The sequence below is a fragment of the Cololabis saira genome, unplaced genomic scaffold (assembly GCF_033807715.1).
Source record: "Cololabis saira isolate AMF1-May2022 unplaced genomic scaffold, fColSai1.1 scf033, whole genome shotgun sequence".
In the NCBI taxonomy this organism is placed as follows: domain Eukaryota; kingdom Metazoa; phylum Chordata; class Actinopteri; order Beloniformes; family Belonidae; genus Cololabis; species Cololabis saira.
Window position 1 is genome coordinate 431,838 of NW_026906197.1, and position 14,087 is coordinate 445,924.

General features: G+C 40.9%; 1 non-coding gene across 1 annotated transcript; it reads left to right on the top strand.

The window, feature by feature from the left end:
* Positions 1-13,205: 13,205 nt before the first annotated feature.
* trnav-aac (transfer RNA valine (anticodon AAC)) lies at positions 13,206-13,278 on the top strand. Its single transcript has one exon. It is a non-coding gene; the product is annotated as a tRNA-Val (tRNA).
* Positions 13,279-14,087: the final 809 nt, after the last annotated feature.

Sequence of the window (14,087 nt, forward strand, 5' to 3'; positions counted from 1 at the left end):
TCAACTACAAAGACACCTTTCTCCAATTTTCTAACATTTTCAATAGCTTGCCTTGAAAAATCAGAAGGTAAATCAATGTTATGACAGAAATCCGCTTTTTGGCATTTTCTCAGCGAGAAACAGTCATTTTGTACCTGAAACACTGTAAGTGGTTTGGTGAGTCCAATAATGAAATGAGTCTCTCAAATCAACTACATAGACTCCTTTTTCCAATTTTCTAACGTTTTCAATAGCTTGCCTTAATAAATCAGAAGGTAAAACAATGTTATTACAGAAATCCGCTTTTTGGCATTTTCTCAGCGAGAAACGGTCATTTTGTACCTGAAACACTGTAAGTGGTTTGGTGAGTCCAATAATGAAATGAGTCTCTCAAATCAACTACATAGACTCCTTTCTCCAATTTTCTGACGTTTTCAATAGCTTGCCTTGAAAAATCAGAAGGTAAATCAATGTTATGACAGAAATCTGCTTTTTGGCATTTTCTCAGCGAGAAACAGTCATTTTGTACCTGAAACACTGTAAGTGGTTTGGTGAGTCCAATAATGAAATGAATCTTTCAAATCAACTACATAGACACCTTTCTCCAATTTTCTAACGTTTTCAATAGCTTGCCTTAAAAAATCAGAAGGTAAATCAATGTTATGACAGAAATCCGCTTTTTGGCATTTTCTCAGCGAGAAACAGTCATTTTGTACCTGAAACACTGTAAGCGGTTTGGTGAGTCCAATAATGAAATGAGTCCCTCAAATCAACTACATAGACTCCTTTCTCCAATTTTCTGACGTTTTCAATAGCTTGCCTTGAAAAATCAGAAGGTAAATCAATGTTATGACAGAAATCCGCTTTTTGGCATTTTCTCAGCGAGAAACAGTCATTTTGTACCTGAAACACTGTAAGTGGTTTGGTGAGTCCAATAATGAAATGAGTCTCTCAAATCAACTACATAGACAGCTTTCTGCAATTTTCTAACGTTTTCAATAGCTTGCCTTAAAAAATCAGAAGGTAAATCAATGTTATGACAGAAATCCGCTTTTTGGCATTTTCTCAGCGAGAAACAGTCATTTTGTACCTGAAACACTGTAAGTGGTTTGGTGAGTCCAATAATGAAATGAGTCGCTCAAATCAACTACATAGACTCCTTTCTCCAATTTTCTGACGTTTTCAATAGCTTGCCTTGAAAAATCAGAAGGTAAATCAATGTTATGACAGAAATCCGCTTTTTGGCATTTTCTCAGCGAGAAACAGTCATTTTGTACCTGAAACACTGTAAGTGGTTTGGTGAGTCCAATAATGAAATGAGTCTCTCAAATCAACTACATAGACACCTTTCTGCAATTTTCTAACGTTTTCAATAGCTTGCCTTAAAAAATCAGAAGGTAAATCAATGTTATGACAGAAATCCGCTTTTTGGCATTTTCTCAGCGAGAAACAGTCATTTTGTACCTGAAACACTGTAAGTGGTTTGGTGAGTCCAATAATGAAATGAGTCGCTCAAATCAACTACATAGACACCTTTCTCCAATTTTCTAAGGTTTTCAATAGCTTGCCTTAAAAAATCAGAAGGTAAAACAATGTTATTACAGAAATCCGCTTTTTGGCATTTTCTCAGCGAGAAACGGTCATTTTGTACCTGAAACACTGTAAGTGGTTTGGTGAGTCCAATAATGAAATGAGTCTCTCAAATCAACTACATAGACTCCTTTCTCCAATTTTCTGACGTTTTCAATAGCTTGCCTTGAAAAATCAGAAGGTAAATCAATGTTATGACAGAAATCTGCTTTTTGGCATTTTCTCAGCGAGAAACAGTCATTTTGTACCTGAAACACTGTAAGTGGTTTGGTGAGTCCAATAATGAAATGAATCTCTCAAATCAACTACATAGACACCTTTCTCCAATTTTCTAACGTTTTCAATAGCTTGCCTTAAAAAATCAGAAGGTAAATCAATGTTATGACAGAAATCCGCTTTTTGGCATTTTCTCAGCGAGAAACAGTCATTTTGTACCTGAAACACTGTAAGCGGTTTGGTGAGTCCAATAATGAAATGAGTCCCTCAAATCAACTACATAGACTCCTTTCTCCAATTTTCTGACGTTTTCAATAGCTTGCCTTGAAAAATCAGAAGGTAAATCAATGTTATGACAGAAATCCGCTTTTTGGCATTTTCTCAGCGAGAAACAGTCATTTTGTACCTGAAACACTGTAAGTGGTTTGGTGAGTCCAATAATGAAATGAGTCTCTCAAATCAACTACATAGACAGCTTTCTGCAATTTTCTAACGTTTTCAATAGCTTGCCTTAAAAAATCAGAAGGTAAATCAATGTTATGACAGAAATCCGCTTTTTGGCATTTTCTCAGCGAGAAACAGTCATTTTGTACCTGAAACACTGTAAGTGGTTTGGTGAGTCCAATAATGAAATGAGTCGCTCAAATCAACTACATAGACTCCTTTCTCCAATTTTCTGACGTTTTCAATAGCTTGCCTTGAAAAATCAGAAGGTAAATCAATGTTATGACAGAAATCCGCTTTTTGGCATTTTCTCAGCGAGAAACAGTCATTTTGTACCTGAAACACTGTAAGTGGTTTGGTGAGTCCAATAATGAAATGAGTCTCTCAAATCAACTACATAGACACCTTTCTGCAATTTTCTAACGTTTTCAATAGCTTGCCTTAAAAAATCAGAAGGTAAATCAATGTTATGACAGAAATCCGCTTTTTGGCATTTTCTCAGCGAGAAACAGTCATTTTGTACCTGAAACACTGTAAGTGGTTTGGTGAGTCCAATAATGAAATGAGTCGCTCAAATCAACTACATAGACACCTTTCTCCAATTTTCTAAGGTTTTCAATAGCTTGCCTTAAAAAATCAGAAGGTAAATCAATGTTATGACAGAAATCCGCTTTTTGGCAGCTTCTCAGCGAGAAACAGTCATTTTGTACCTGAAACACTGTAAGTGGTTTGGTGAGTCCAATAATGAAATGAGTCCCTCAAATCAACTACATAGACTCCTTTCTCCAATTTTCTGACGTTTTCAATAGGTTGCCTTAAAAATTCAGAAGGTAAAACAATGTTATTACAGAAATCCGCTTTTTGGCATTTTCTAGGCGAGAAACAGTCATTTTGTACCTGAAACACTGTAAGTGGTTTGGTGAGTCCAATAATGAAATGAGTCTCTCAAATCAACTACTTAGACTCCTTTCTCCAATTTTCTAACGTTTTCAATAGCTTGCCTTAAAAAATCAGAAGGTAAATCAATGTTATGACAGAAATCCGCTTTTTGGCATTTTCTCAGCGAGAAACAGTCATTTTGTACCTGAAACACTGTAGGTGGTTTGGTGAGTCCAATAATGAAATGAGTCTCTCAAATCAACTACAAAGACACCTTTCTCCAATTTTCTAACATTTTCAATAGCTTGCCTTGAAAAATCAGAAGGTAAATCAATGTTATGACAGAAATCCGCTTTTTGGCATTTTCTCAGCGAGAAACAGTCATTTTGTACCTGAAACACTGTAAGTGGTTTGGTGAGTCCAATAATGAAATGAGTCTCTCAAATCAACTACATAGACTCCTTTCTCCAATTTTCTGACGTTTTCAATAGCTTGCCTTGAAAAATCAGAAGGTAAATCAATGTTATGACAGAAATCTGCTTTTTGGCATTTTCTCAGCGAGAAACAGTCATTTTGTACCTGAAACACTGTAAGTGGTTTGGTGAGTCCAATAATGAAATGAATCTCTCGAATCAACTACATAGACACCTTTCTCCAATTTTCTAACGCTTTCAATAGCTTGCCTTAAAAAATCAGAAGGTAAATCAATGTTATGACAGAAATCCGCTTTTTGGCATTTTCTCAGCGAGAAACAGTCATTTTGTACCTGAAACACTGTAAGTGGTTTGGTGAGTCCAATAATGAAATGAGTCTCTCAAATCAACTACATAGACACCTTTCTGCAATTTTCTAACGTTTTCAATAGCTTGCCTTAAAAAATCAGAAGGTAAATCAATGTTATGACAGAAATCCGCTTTTTGGCATTTTCTCAGCGAGAAACAGTCATTTTGTACCTGAAACACTGTAAGTGGTTTGGTGAGTCCAATAATGAAATGAGTCGCTCAAATCAACTACATAGACACCTTTCTCCAATTTTCTAAGGTTTTCAATAGCTTGCCTTAAAAAATCAGAAGGTAAATCAATGTTATGACAGAAATCCGCTTTTTGGCAGCTTCTCAGCGAGAAACAGTCATTTTGTACCTGAAACACTGTAAGTGGTTTGGTGAGTCCAATAATGAAATGAGTCCCTCAAATCAACTACATAGACTCCTTTCTCCAATTTTCTGACGTTTTCAATAGGTTGCCTTAAAAATTCAGAAGGTAAAACAATGTTATTACAGAAATCCGCTTTTTGGCATTTTCTAGGCGAGAAACAGTCATTTTGTACCTGAAACACTGTAAGTGGTTTGGTGAGTCCAATAATGAAATGAGTCTCTCAAATCAACTACTTAGACTCCTTTCTCCAATTTTCTAACGTTTTCAATAGCTTGCCTTAAAAAATCAGAAGGTAAATCAATGTTATGACAGAAATCCGCTTTTTGGCATTTTCTCAGCGAGAAACAGTCATTTTGTACCTGAAACACTGTAAGTGGTTTGGTGAGTCCAATAATGAAATGAGTCTCTCAAATCAACTACATAGACTCCTTTCTCCAATTTTCTGACGTTTTCAATAGCTTGCCTTGAAAAATCAGAAGGTAAATCAATGTTATGACAGAAATCCGCTTTTTGTCATTTTCTCAGCGAGAAACAGTCATTTTGTACCTGAAACACTGTAAGTGGTTTGGTGAGTCCAATAATGAAATGAGTCTCTCAAATCAACTACAAAGACACCTTTCTCCAATTTTCTAACATTTTCAATAGCTTTCCTTGAAAAATCAGAAGGTAAATCAATGTTATGACAGAAATCCGCTTTTTGGCATTTTCTCAGCGAGAAACAGTCATTTTGTACCTGAAACACTGTAAGTGGTTTGGTGAGTCCAATAATGAAATGAGTCTCTCAAATCAACTACATAGACTCCTTTTTCCAATCTTCTGACGTTTTCAATAGCTTGCCTTAATAAATCAGAAGGTAAAACAATGTTATTACAGAAATCCGCTTTTTGGCATTTTCTCAGCGAGAAACGGTCATTTTGTACCTGAAACACTGTAAGTGGTTTGGTGAGTCCAATAATGAAATGAGTCTCTCAAATCAACTACATAGACTCCTTTCTCCAATTTTCTGACGTTTTCAATAGCTTTCCTTGAAAAATCAGAAGGTAAATCAATGTTATGACAGAAATCCGCTTTTTGGCATTTTCTCAGCGAGAAACAGTCATTTTGTACCTGAAACACTGTAAGTGGTTTGGTGAGTCCAATAATGAAATGAGTCCCTCAAATCAACTACATAGACTCCTTTCTCCAATTTTCTAACGTTTTCAATAGCTTGCCTTAAAAAATCAGAAGGTAAATCAATGTTATTACAGAAATCCGCTTTTTGGCATTTTCTCAGCGAGAAACAGTCATTTTGTACCTGAAACACTGTAAGTGGTTTGGTGAGTCCAATAATGAAATGAGTCTCTCAAATCAACTACATAGACTCCTTTCTCCAATTTTCTGACGTTTTCAATAGCTTGCCTTGAAAAATCAGAAGGTAAATCAATGTTATGACAGAAATCTGCTTTTTGGCATTTTCTCAGCGAGAAACAGTCATTTTGTACCTGAAACACTGTAAGTGGTTTGGTGAGTCCAATAATGAAATGAATCTCTCAAATCAACTACATAGACACCTTTCTCCAATTTTCTAACGTTTTCAATAGCTTGCCTTAAAAAATCAGAAGGTAAATCAATGTTATGACAGAAATCCGCTTTTTGGCATTTTCTCAGCGAGAAACAGTCATTTTGTACCTGAAACACTGTAAGTGGTTTGGTGAGTCCAATAATGAAATGAGTCTCTCAAATCAACTACATAGACTCCTTTCTCCAATTTTCTGACGTTTTCAATAGCTTGCCTTGAAAAATCTGAAGGTAAATCAATGTTATGACAGAAATCCGCTTTTTGGCATTTTCTCAGCGAGAAACAGTCATTTTGTACCTGAAACACTGTAAGTGGTTTGGTGAGTCCAATAATGAAATGAGTCTCTCAAATCAACTACACAGACACCTTTCTCCAATTTTCTAACATTTTCAATAGCTTGCCTTGAAAAATCAGAAGGTAAATCAATGTTATGACAGAAATCCGCTTTTTGGCATTTTCTCAGCGAGAAACAGTCATTTTGTACCTGAAACACTGTAAGTGGTTTGGTGAGTCCAATAATGAAATGAGTCTCTCAAATCAACTACATAGACTCCTTTTTCCAATTTTCTAACGTTTTCAATAGCTTGCCTTAATAAATCAGAAGGTAAAACAATGTTATTACAGAAATCCGCTTTTTGGCATTTTCTCAGCGAGAAACGGTCATTTTGTACCTGAAACACTGTAAGTGGTTTGGTGAGTCCAATAATGAAATGAGTCTCTCAAATCAACTACATAGACTCCTTTCTCCAATTTTCTGACGTTTTCAATAGCTTGCCTTGAAAAATCAGAAGGTAAATCAATGTTATGACAGAAATCTGCTTTTTGGCATTTTCTCAGCGAGAAACAGTCATTTTGTACCTGAAACACTGTAAGTGGTTTGGTGAGTCCAATAATGAAATGAATCTCTAAAATCAACTACATAGACACCTTTCTCCAATTTTCTAACGTTTTCAATAGCTTGCCTTAAAAAATCAGAAGGTAAATCAATGTTATGACAGAAATCCGCTTTTTGGCATTTTCTCAGCGAGAAACAGTCATTTTGTACCTGAAACACTGTAAGCGGTTTGGTGAGACCAATAATGAAATGAGTCCCTCAAATCAATTACATAGACTCCTTTCTCCAATTTTCTGACGTTTTCAATAGCTTGCCTTGAAAAATCAGAAGGTAAATCAATGTTATTACAGAAATCCGCTTTTTGGCATTTTCTAGGCGAGAAACAGTCATTTTGTACCTGAAACACTGTAAGTGGTTTGGTGAGTCCAATAATGAAATGAGTCTCTCAAATCAACTACTTAGACTCCTTTCTCCAATTTTCTGACGTTTTCAATAGCTTGCCTTGAAAAATCAGAAGGTAAATCAATGTTATGACAGAAATCCGCTTTTTGGCATTTTCTCCGCGAGAAACAGTCATTTTGTACCTGAAACACTGTAAGTGGTTTGGTGAGTCCAATAATGAAATGAGTCTCTCAAATCAACTACAAAGACACCTTTCTCCAATTTTCTAACATTTTCAATAGCTTGCCTTGAAAAATCAGAAGGTAAATCAATGTTATGACAGAAATCCGCTTTTTGGCATTTTCTCAGCGAGAAACAGTCATTTTGTACCTGAAACACTGTAAGTGGTTTGGTGAGTCCAATAATGAAATGAGTCTCTCAAATCAACTACATAGACTCCTTTTTCCAATTTTCTAACGTTTTCAATAGCTTGCCTTAATAAATCAGAAGGTAAAACAATGTTATTACAGAAATCCGCTTTTTGGCATTTTCTCAGCGAGAAACAGTCATTTTGTACCTGAAACACTGTAAGTGGTTTGGTGAGTCCAATAATGAAATGAGTCGCTCAAATCAACTACATAGACTCCTTTCTCCAATTTTCTGACGTTTTCAATAGCTTGCCTTAAAAAATCAGAAGGTAAAACAATGTTATTACAGAAATCCGCTTTTTGGCATTTTCTCAGCGAGAAACGGTCATTTTGTACCTGAAACACTGTAAGTGGTTTGGTGAGTCCAATAATGAAATGAGTCTCTCAAATCAACTACATAGACTCCTTTCTCCAATTTTCTGACGTTTTCCATAGCTTGCCTTGAAAAATCAGAAGGTAAATCAATGTTATGACAGAAATCCGCTTTTTGGCAGTTTCTCAGCGAGAAACAGTCATTTTGTACCTGAAACACTGTAAGTGGTTTGGTGAGTCCAATAATGAAATGAGTCGCTCAAATCAACTACATAGACTCCTTTCTCCAATTTTCTGACGTTTTCAATAGCTTGCCTTAAAAAATCAGAAGGTAGGATTCTTAATAGGACTAGCTGTTAATATCCCTAAAATATATCAGCACGATAACTCCTATCGGACATGACTGTTGGGTGGAGTTTGGACAGGATCGCGGGGAACCACCAAATCTACACGTCATCAGTTGTGTGCCTTGTCTTCATCAGGTGTTTCGGCCTCTTAACACAATACACCCTCTTCCAAGGTTGGCCTGCCACAGGCTGATCAGACCTGGGTGTGTGTCATATGGTGGCACCCCGTGGTCATCAAACAGCCCATGTTGCATCCCTCCGTTTCAGCCACAGCCAGTGACTGCTCCGTTCGGCTGCTTTGGCAAGTTCTTTTATTGCCTTCCGCTGGGCCTGTCCTCTGATCCCAACTTCCTTCAGGAGCCTGGCTACAAAGCCTCGGCAGCCAACCTCCACTGGCCACACCTTTACGTTCCATCCCCATGCCTCAGCATCAGCTGCTAGGTTAGCATAACGCAGCCTTTTTCTTTCGAATGCTTCGTCGATGTTATCCTCCCACGGGACAGTCAGCTCCACAATGAAGACACGCCGGCAGGACTTGGACCAGAGGACCAAATCTGGGCGCAGGTTGGTTGCTGCGATTTCTGGCGGGAAAGTGAGCCTCTGGCTGAGGTCTACCCGCATTTCCCAATCCCGGGCTGTGTCCAGTGGGCCTTAGTTTGGAGGTGATGGCTTGGTTCTCCGTTTCTCCCCTTGTCGGACGAATGTTGTCTTCCGTGGGAGGGTGGTCTGGGTTTTGAAAGGCATGGCGTTGATGGTGACCCTCTTGTCCTCAAGTTCGGCAGCCAAGCCCTTCAACACTTGGTTATGGCGCCAGGTGTATCTTCCTTGAGTCAGGCTGGTCTTGCAACCCACCAGGATGTGTTTGAGGGTTGCTGGGGCTGCACACTGCAGGCAGACTGGGTCCTCTCCATACCAGAGATGTAGGTTGGTTGGAGAGGGCGGGACATCATAAGTGGCTCTGATGATGAAGCTGAGCCTATTAGCCTCCATGCTCCACATCTCATTCCACGTGATTTTCCTCCTCTCCACACCCTCCCACCTCATCCAGCGTCCTTGCTGGGCTTGGGAGACTGCCTTGGCACACCTGGCTGCCTCCTCCTGGTTGCGCACCTCCTCAACCACCATGTGTCGCCGTTCAGACGGAGTAGCCTTTTGCCAAGCGGGTGTTGTTGCTTCCAGGCCAAGACCCCCTCTGCCATGTTGGACTCGTCCCACTATATCCCGGTGTCTGAGGGTGGTCTTTGCCACTGCTACTGCTGCAGATGGTTTCCATTTCCTCCCTGTTGCCAGGTTTGGAGCCGCATCTCTGACGCATGGGTCCCGGGATTCTGTAAGAGTCATTTCCACCCTTGTTTTGGCACATTTGTACTCCTCCACCAGGCTTGAGATTGGAAGGGAGAGCGCTCCATTGCCATACAGGCCTATGCTGGAAAGGCATATCGGCAGTCCAAGCCACTTCCTCACTTGGGCATTCACCAGTCTCTCAAGCCGATTGACATTAGATAAGGTGACCTCATAGATGGAAATTGGCCACATGAGGCGAGGTAGCAGCCCAAACTTAAAGCACCATAGCTTCAATTTTCCAGGGAGAGCAGTGTTGTTAATCTGCTTGAGGCCGCTGATTGTATCCTGCCTGAGTTGTTCCACCTGCTCAGAGTCTTTAAGTTCTGCGCTATACCATCGGCCAAGGCTTTTGATAGGCTTCTCCAGAACTTGTTGGGATTGGCTGGTCGTCCACATAGAACCTTGCATTGGTGAGCTTACCTTTGACAATGGAGATGCTACGGGATTTGCTGGGTTTAATCTCCATTCGTGCCCATTTGATGTTTCCCCGGAGTTTCTCCAGCAGACGTTTGGTACATGCGACCGTTGTTGTTATTGTCGTCATGTCGTCCATGTACGCCCTGATTGGGGGAAGACGGAGCCCGCTCTCAATCGTTCTCCTCCAACCACCCATCGTGATGCACGAATAAGTAGCTCCATTGCCATTGTAAACACCAGTGGCGAGATGGTGCAGCCCGCCATAATGCCTATCTCAAGGTGCTGCCAGGCAGTTGTACTATCCTGTGCTGTAACACAGAATTGGAGATCCTGGAAGTAGGCTTTGACTAGACTTGTGATGCCCTCTGGCACTTGAAAGAAGTTGAACGCTGTCCACAAGATCTCATGAGGCACTGACCCGAAGGCATTGGCAAGATCTAAAAACACCACATGCAGGTCTTTCTTCTCCTTCTTGGCCGTCTGTACTTGGTGCCAGATGACATTTGTGTGTTCCAAGCAACCTGAGAACCCAATTATCCCTGCCTTTTGCACTGAGGTGTCAACAAAGTTGTTCGCCAGCAGGAATGCTGAGAGCCTACGGGCCACGACACTGAAGAAAATCTTTCCTTCCACATTGAGAAGGCTGATCTGGCGAAACTGCTCAATGGTTGAGGAATTCTTCTCTTTGGGAATCAGGATCCCTCCTGCCCGTCGCCATGCCTTTGGTATCATTCCTTTTTCCCATGCCACTTTCATAAGCTTCCAGAGGTATTTCAAGACGCCTGGCGTGTTCTTATACACCCTGTATGGATTGCCGTTGGGCCCCGGGGCTGAAGCTGTTCTTGCCCGTTTTACTGTGCTCTCAACTTCGCTCCATGTGGGGGGCCTTGTTTCCATCTGGTGCTCAGGTGGTTGGATGGGTGGCATATCCTCCGGAATGCTGGCTGGCACATGCCTCTGTTTGTCGGAGTAGGTCTTCCGAAGATGTTCTTCCAGTTCTCTTATGGGTACTTTGAGGGTCCCAGATTTCTCCCTGACAAAGAGGTCCTTAACAAATTTATAGGGATCTCTGTAGAAGGCAGTCCTCGTTCGCTCTCTCTTCTTATGTTGCCTTCTCAGGCATTCTGCTCTTCGCAGTGCTGCCAGACGCTGCTTGATGTCGCCCTGTAGTGCCCCAAGGCCTTTCCTTTCCACTTCCGTGGCCTTCTTCCATTGTTTCCTCAGGCACCTCCTTTCTTTCACGAGTCTCTGAATCTCTTGTTGTCTCCTGGACTTGAGATGAGCAGATGGTTCCTTCTGTGTCTGCAAGTTCTCACGTTTCACACCAAATCTCTCTGCTCCATAGCTATAAATGGTCTCTCCGATCTTGTCCAGTTTTTTCTCCACACCCCCTTTCAGACCTTCTAAAAGGTGGACGAGGTCTGTGTCTGTGGTTTCCCACTCCTTTTTCTGACAGGATTTAGGCCACAAGATTTGAGGTTTTCGTCCAGTCAGCCTCCGCTCTACTGCTGTCTGTGGCTGGATGGGCTCTGGGCTGATGTTCATAAATGGATCTGTGCTTGATTGAGCTTTGTCTGGGGTTCTGATACCCTGTGGACTGTGGTGAATATCCTGCCACTGGGCTTCACTCGACTGATTTGCCCTACCTCTAAGGAAGTAATGGTCAATGCGAGGCCCCTTGCTAAGCTCTCTCAGACACTTGAAACAATGTTATTACAGAAATCCGCTTTTTGGCATTTTCTCAGCGAGAAACAGTCATTTTGTACCTGAAACACTGTAAGTGGTTTGGTGAGTCATATAATGAAATGAGTCTCTCAAATCAACTACATAGACTCCTTTCTCCAATTTTCTGACGTTTTCAATAGCTTGCCTTGAAAATTCAGAAGGTAAATCAATGTTATGACAGAAATCCGCTTTTTGGCATTTTCTCAGCGAGAAACGGTCATTTTGTACCTGAAACACTGTAAGTGGTTTGGTGAGTCCAATAATGAAATGAGTCTCTCAAATCAACTACATAGACTCCTTTCTCCAATTTTCTGACGTTTTCAATAGCTTGCCTTGAAAAATCAGAAGGTAAATCAATGTTATGACAGAAATCCGCTTTTTGGCATTTTCTCAGCGAGAAACAGTCATTTTGTACCTGAAACACTGTAAGTGGTTTGGTGAGTCCAATAATGAAATGAGTCTCTCAAATCAACTACATAGACACCTTTCTGCAATTTTCTAACGTTTTCAATAGCTTGCCTTAAAAAATCAGAAGGTAAATCAATGTTATGACAGAAATCCGCTTTTTGGCATTTTCTCAGCGAGAAACAGTCATTTTGTACCTGAAACACTGTAAGTGGTTTGGTGAGTCCAATAATGAAATCAGTCCCTCAAATCAACTACATAGACTCCTTTCTCCAAGTTTCTGACGTTTTCAATAGCTTGCCTTAAAAAATCAGAAGGTAAATCAATGTTATGACAGAAATCCGCTTTTTGGCATTTTCTCAGCGAGAAACAGTCATTTTGTACCTGAAACACTGTAAGTGGTTTGGTGAGTCCAATAATGAAATGAGTCCCTCAAATCAACTACATAGACTCCTTTCTCCAATTTTCTGACGTTTTCAATAGCTTGCCTTAAAAAATTTGAAGGTAAAACAATGTTATTACAGAAATCCGCTTTTTGGCATTTTCTCAGCGAGAAACGGTCATTTTGTACCTGGAACACTGTAAGTGGTTTGGTGAGTCCAATAATGAAATGAGTCTCTCAAATCAACTACATAGACTCCTTTCTCCAATTTTCTGACGTTTTCAATAGCTTGCCTAGAAAAATCAGAAGGTAAATCAATGTTATTACAGAAATCCGCTTTTTGGCATTTTCTCAGCGAGAAACGGTCATTTTGTACCTGAAACACTGTAAGTGGTTTGGTGAGTCCAATAATGAAATGAGTCCCTCAAATCAACTACATAGACTCCTTTCTCCAATTTTCTGACGTTTTCAATAGCTTGCCTTGAAAAATCAGAAGGTAAATCAATGTTATTACAGAAATCCGCTTTTTGGCAGTTTCTCAGCGAGAAACAGTCATTTTGTACCTGAAACAAGACGACTGCCTAATTTGCAGTTATTAATCATATCCAGTACTGTCTTTCAAAAGTAATCAGTTGGCTTCCCTTGTGGTACATTTTGTATTTTCTACCCAGCATGGTAATACCCATGGATGATTTTTAATTTTACCGCACCAGGACAACTTATATGAAATCACACATTTATTTCTAACATGAATGATTTGAAGATAGGATTTTTTTTTCGTTACGCCCGCCATTTTCAAAGCATGCAAGTTTCCGTAGTGTAGTGGTTATCACGTTCGCCTAACACGCGAAAGGTCCCCTGTTCGAAACTGGGCGGAAACATGTATTACTGCAATAATATTATTTGGACTTGGAAAACCCCTCTAATCCTCTTCTTGGTGCTCGGCACAGGAAGGTAGACCATCTCTTTCTCGCATTGGGTCTTATGCAGAAATGAATTTCATTGCAGTTCCACAACTGATTAAAAGCCAGTCATTCCCCATTTACCTAATCTTTCAAATGTCCAACTTTACAGGAAAAAAAGAAGCATATTACAGAGATTTTTTACAGGATCTTTTCGTCATGCCCGCCTTTTTCAAAACATGTAAGTCACTAGCTCCACCACCAAACCCCAGCAGCATTAACACCAGACCCCACTAGCTCCACCACCAGACCCCAGGAGCTTCCAACACCAGACCACACTAGCTCCACCACCATACCCCAGCAGCATCACCACCAGACCCCAGGAGCTTCCACCACCAGACCCCAGGAGCTTCCACCACCAGACCCCAGGAGCTTCCACCACCAGACCCCAGGAGCTTCCACCAGACCCCAGCAGCATAACCACCAGACCCCACTAGCTCCACCACCAGACCCCAGCAGCATTACCACCAGACCCCATCCACCACCAGACCCTACTAGCTCCACCACCAGACCCCAGCAGCATTACCACCAGACCCCATCCACCACAAGACCCCACTAGCTCCACCACCAGACCACAGCAGCATCACCACCAGACCCCATCCACCACCAGACCCTACTAGCTCCACCACCAGACCCCAGGAGCTTCCAACACCAGACCCCACTAGCTCCACCACCAGACCCCAGCAGCATCAGCACCAGACCCCAGGAGCTTCCACCACCAGACCCCA